This window comes from Rhagoletis zephyria, unplaced genomic scaffold, assembly GCF_001687245.7.
Source record: "Rhagoletis zephyria isolate East Lansing unplaced genomic scaffold, Rhagoletis_zephyria_1.1 Rzeph_scaffold_01359, whole genome shotgun sequence".
Classification (NCBI taxonomy): domain Eukaryota; kingdom Metazoa; phylum Arthropoda; class Insecta; order Diptera; family Tephritidae; genus Rhagoletis; species Rhagoletis zephyria.
The window spans coordinates 4,679-10,728 of record NW_016158443.1 but is presented as its reverse complement, the minus strand read 5'-3'; positions in this window follow the sequence as shown (position 1 = coordinate 10,728).

The following is a 6,050-nucleotide window of genomic DNA, read 5'->3' as shown; positions in this document are numbered from 1 at the left end:
TGGACTTACATGAAACAATATTTTACTACGTTCCAAATGTACCTAAAATAATGTGATTGTACCGAATAAACGTTCAAATTTAAGAAGCTGAAGATNCCCGGCGAAGTCGATCAGCCTCAGTCCGTTATCGGACGTTTCGTCGTGGAGGCTGAATTTTCCGACAGTGGCGCCAAAGATCCCTTCCTTGCCCACCTTGGCATTAAAATCGCCAAGCACGATTTTGACATCGTGTCGAAGGCAGTGCTCATATGTACGTTCCAAGCGCTCATAGAAGAGATCCTTGGACGCCTCATCCTTCTCTTCCGTCGGGGCATGGGCGCAGATGAGCGAGATGTTGAAGAATCTAGCTTTGATGCGGATTGTGGCTAGACGTTCGTCCACCGGGGTGAACGCCAGTACTCGGCGACGGAGTCTCTCTCCTACCACGAATCCAACACCGAATTTGCGCTCCTTTACGTGGCAACTGTAGTAGACGTCGCAAGGCTTCACGCTTACTTTACCTTGCCCCGTCCATCGCATTTCTTGGATGGCGGTGATGTCAGCCTTTGTCTTCCCGAGGACATCAACCAGCCGGGCAGAGGCACCTTCCCCATTAAGGGTCCGGATATTCCAGGTGCATACCCTTAAATCATAGTCCTTTATACGTTTGCCGTGGTCGTCATCAGAAAAAGGGGGTCTCATCCGAGGCTGGTTGGAATTTTTCATTGGGCGGGGTTTTAACGTGGCGGGACCCAAACCCAGCGCACGCGAAGTTTTACGCCTTCTCACTTTAGCTCGCTCCCAAACGGGTGTTTGGTTGCTACCCAGAGGATACGTGGATATAAATATCCGGACGTTGTGAGCTGCGATTTGAACCGTACGCACAAGAATCACTTCTGGCCACTCCCAAGTGAATGGCAGTCAAAAGTTTTCCACTTCTGCGCACGGAACCATCCTCCATGTTCACGATACTCTCCCGAATTGCACCTCAATCAATCAGCGAAACAAAGGTGGCGCCTTCCGCGGACCGCTAGTCCTCTCTTTCTCGATATGACAGCATCCACCCCTTCGCTGACGTCACATTATTAGTTTTTTGCACTAGTGATGAATTCTAAATATTCATGTTGTACCTATTTGCCGAAAAGTTGTACCTAAAAGTAGATACACGTACCTTAACAGTTAACATGTAACTTCATGTGCATACATTTTTGACACTTCGTGGACTACATCTTCCATCTGTACTATAACAACTTTTGGACTTACATGAAACAATATTTTACTACGTTCCAAATGTACCTAAAATAATGTGATTGTACCGAATAAACGTTCAAATTTAAGAAGCTGAAGATTAGGTACAATTCAACCTAGTTTTACATCACTATTTCGCACCACTTGTTCGCTTCTTTCTCTTCTTCTTCAAAATTATTCTTTACACTCTCATTCTCATAATAATGTGACGTTACACCCAGTTGCTCTCAGCTCGATTGTCGCAATCTTGTATTCTATCATTCTTGGGTCTTGGGCATGATTCAATAACTACAGGTTGGAGCAATCGTACAAAAACAACATTTACCGTAGGTATGAACTCCTTGTGTCATCAACATCTTCTTTATCTATTCATATTCGTATGTATACTTCTTTACTAGTTCTTGTCAACCGCTTCATATGTTTTTCTTTAAAGATTCCTAAAAGAATCGTAACAAATTTCCGATACCCTTAAAGATTTCGGGTGCATTTGTTTGCAGGGTATATATATATACGTATATGTGTGACGATAATTTGACACAAGCGTGCTCATAAGAAGAAGCAAAGCTTGTATCGCTATAGGCCGGTCCACATAGAATGTCGCGTTGGCTTTGGCGTTGGCGTTGGTTTGACAGAACGCACGTTAAAAGTATGCTTGCTACAATGAACGCTTGGCAGCGAATGTTTGGGCCACTAAATTAACATACTAACGACAGATAAATTAATAGTGGTATTCATCTAAACCGATAACTTTATCAAGCAGATAATCTTATAAGTTTATGCACTCTGTTACATGAACGACCCACACTCTCTTTTCGTTTACACATGCGACAATAGTCGTGTTTTCTTTGGTTATAAAGCGCAGTGTCACTAACTTTATACTACTAGCACGGGGATAAAGAAATTATAGAAACTACCTCACTAAATTGGAAAAAATTATATTTACGAGATATCTATTTAAATAAATGTACATATAACATAAAGGCTATTTATTTGAAGCAAGTTATAAGAAACAATGGCAGAATGTCTGTTTGTGTATGAATTCATTTGTCACGGCTACCAAACTTTGCGAATTATCAGTGAAACAAAACAAACAGACGGGATAATAATTGAACCAGATCTCTATCAGGAGCATATCGTTGTTGAACATGATTCAATAATACAAGGTTAGATAATTATTGACAGCTGCGGTTTGACACTCCCTTACAAAAGGTTGCATTTACGAAGGACAGAGAAAGGGCAAGAATGCAATCCCTTGTTGCGAAAATGGTAGTAGAAAAGTACGCAAAGTAGGCAATTAGTAGTGAAATTCCTTTTGTAAATTCTAATGTATTTGCACGAAATCTAGCATTTTAAACGAAATGCTGAACGTAATATTGATATATATACGTGAATTACGTCATTTAGGTGCTATTTAGCTGTATAAAAACTGCAAAATGGCTCAAAATTAAAATAAGACTACTATGAGATTGATGTAAACATTCAATGCTTATGTTTTCATCAGTTAAATATGCTTCATATGCATATACAAATAAACATATTGCACAAAAGCTTATACTTTTATTTCACACCAAAGCTACACTGTTTCCATGTAAATTTGCAAAGAAGCAACACGGTGCCACTGCTAAGGGAGCGGTGCGAGAGAGACAACTGTCAGTTTATCGAACCTTGTATTATTGAATCATGGTTGTTGAATTTGCGTGCAAAATTTGTATGCGGATCCCGATTATTGCCTAAGAAAACATAGCTAGAGTTGCGACAGAGTTGCATTGTCTTCAGTTTATCAAGTTTATTCAGTGAAATCGCTGGATGAATTAATCAGAAATGTGTAAACGAGTTTCCATACAAATTTTGACAGTTCATTTATAAGGTTTACACAATTATAAGTTTATACGGTTTACAATGCATTTATAAGGTTTGATGAATACCCTTAATATTTCATATCAATAATTGCATTAAAAACGATATTTCTTGCCCGCACTTGATTAAAAAGGGAAAATATTTCACACAATTTTATTTATTTGCAACAGCGGACGAGCAACGCACGCGAAAAGATGAGAGTTGGTCATCTTTTTGCTTTGTGTTAGCGGGAGCGTTGCCGAATTTTGGCTATGTGGACGGCTGCATTTGAATTCATGTATTCATAGTCAGCTGTTGAAGCGACGCCAACGCCAACGCCACGCCAAAGTTTTATGTGGGCGGGCCTTATCACCTATAATTGATGCGCCTTGGGTCTTGGGTTGGATCATGTATGTACCAGTGATGAAAGATGAGTGTGCATTGTGCCATTTTCGGCACTTTCGGAAGCAGCCGGCCCCTTAAGCATCGTACATTTCATAAGTAAAAACACTATCAGCTGATTGCCAAAAAATGCCTACAGCTGAGATCACCTATTATCTGGCATGTGCTCTTATCTTTTACAATTTCTTTCATTTCTATTTTCTTTATTTCTATTACAGTTTATTCAAAATACACTAAGGGCCGGTTACTCAATGTCTGGTTAACGCTAATCCTCGGTTAAACATAGTTATCGACGTTACCGACTCCCTGTTGTATGCATGGAGTCGTAGACGTCGATAACGATGTTTAACCGCATATTAGTGTTAACCAGACATTGAGTAACCGGCCCTAAGACACTGAACCAAAAACACCAATACACTAATCAAAAACACACCTACAGCCTGCCAAACACACACCTTCAGCCTGCCAGAAACAACGGTAAGAAGAAGAGTTACTTTACTTATGGAACTGTACGATGACCTTAAGCACAATCTATTGATTTTCGGCACTATTTTTGCGTAACTCAATGCATCTAATATATATCTATTTCTTTCGGATCCGCAATTAAAAATATATTTTTTACATTTGAACGTATGTGCTTAAACTGATAAATAATATAAACATAGAAACGCAAGCAGAAGAATGTGGCTTCCGCGATCTGCATATACGCTTAACATTTTTGTTTAAACAAATTTGTCGCAATTTCATCTGTAAAGCAAATATTAAATATCATTTAATATACACTTAAGATTTAAATAATCTTATACCTACTTTGAATATTCTTTGTGGAACAGAAGCCGAAATATTTCTTACTAAAGAAAATTCTGCCGAAAATGAAATTAAAAACGCTTTGCAATTTAAGGTTAAATTTTGCCAAGTTTGCGTTATATTACAAAGAATGGGTACTCTTTATGAATTTGTACAACGATTTTGGGTTGCTGTGCCCAAACGTGTGAATCGAATCAAAATCCTTTTACACACACTTGTAGACAACAGTTCACGCTTTATTACAAAATAAAATTTACTATATCTGTGCACTAATTTATTAATAATGTCGTTTGGAAATAAGGTATTTTTGCAAGTTTCCGAGCTGAGCTGTCAAAAAACAATATCCACGAAATATCTCTGCAAAAGGTGTTCAGCCCCTCTTCTTTAGCAAAACAGAAAGGAGAATTCTACTTATACCATGTTCTGACCGACAACGAAAACACTTTGAAAACGAGTTTTGGGATTGTGGGCTGAAGGCTGTTCACGACGGCTGTTAGCGTTTTCGTTGATATTTCTTACATCTTTTGATTACAATTTTGCTACACAAAAACAGAACCAAAATACTTTTCCTTCAATTTCTTTTCATTTACAACCTCTTCCTTTCATTCTTATTTTACTTAGGCCAACCAATTATACCATGTTCTGACCGACAACGAAAACACTTTGAAAACGAGTTTTGGGATTGTGGGCTGAAGGCTGTTCACGACGGCTGTTAGCGTTTTCGTTGATATTTCTTACATCTTTTGATTACAATTTTGCTACACAAAAACAGAACCAAAATACTTTTCCTTCAATTTCTTTTCATTTACAACCTCTTCCTTTCATTCTTATTTTACTTAGGCCAACCAATTATACCATGTTCTGACCGACATCGAAAACATGTTTTCGTTGCTAAATCTAGTTTTCGTCCTCAAACATGTGTTTTCGTCAATGTAAAATCTGTCAAACGAAAACCAGTTTTCGCTGAAAACAACTTGAAAACTCACGTTCCACTCTTTCCAATCGGTGTCTTCACTAGTTTTTTTCGATTATTTATCGAAGTGGAAGTCATATTTTATCATCTTTAATACGCTATTTCGTATTTATTGTTAATTGGCTGGCCAAAGTAAAATAAGAATGAAAGTAAGAGGTTGCTAATGAAAAGAAAATGTGGGAAAAGCATTTTGGTTTTGTTTTTGTGTAGCAAAACTGCAATGAGGGGATGTAAGAAATGTCAACGAAAACACTAACAGCCGGTGTGAACAGCCTTCAGCCCACAATTCCAAAACTCGTTTTCAAAGTGTTTTCGTTGTCGGTCAGAACATGGTATTAGCAATAAAACCGAAATGGCGTATTAAACATGATAAAATATGACTTCCACTTCGATAAATAATCAAAAAAAACTAGTGAAGACACCATTTAGACTGAGTGGAACGTGAGTTTTCAAGTAGTTTTCAGCGAAAACTGGTTTTCGTTTGACAGATTTTACATGGACGAAAACACAAGTTTTAGGTCGAAAACCAGTTTTAGCAACGAAAACATGTTTCTATGTCGGTCAGAACATGGTATTAGTGAGGTTAATAATCCCTAAGCGCGGCCGAAGGCCGCCTACGCAGAAAGCTGTTTTCTGCAAAAGTTGTTCAGCCCCTTTTCTTCGGCAACACAGAAAGGAGAATTCTACTTAGTGAGGGTTATAATCCCTAAGTGCGGCCGAAGGCCGNTGTGTTTTCGTCAATGTAAAATCTGTCAAACGAAAACCAGTTTTCGCTGAAAACAACTTGAAAACTCACGTTCCACTC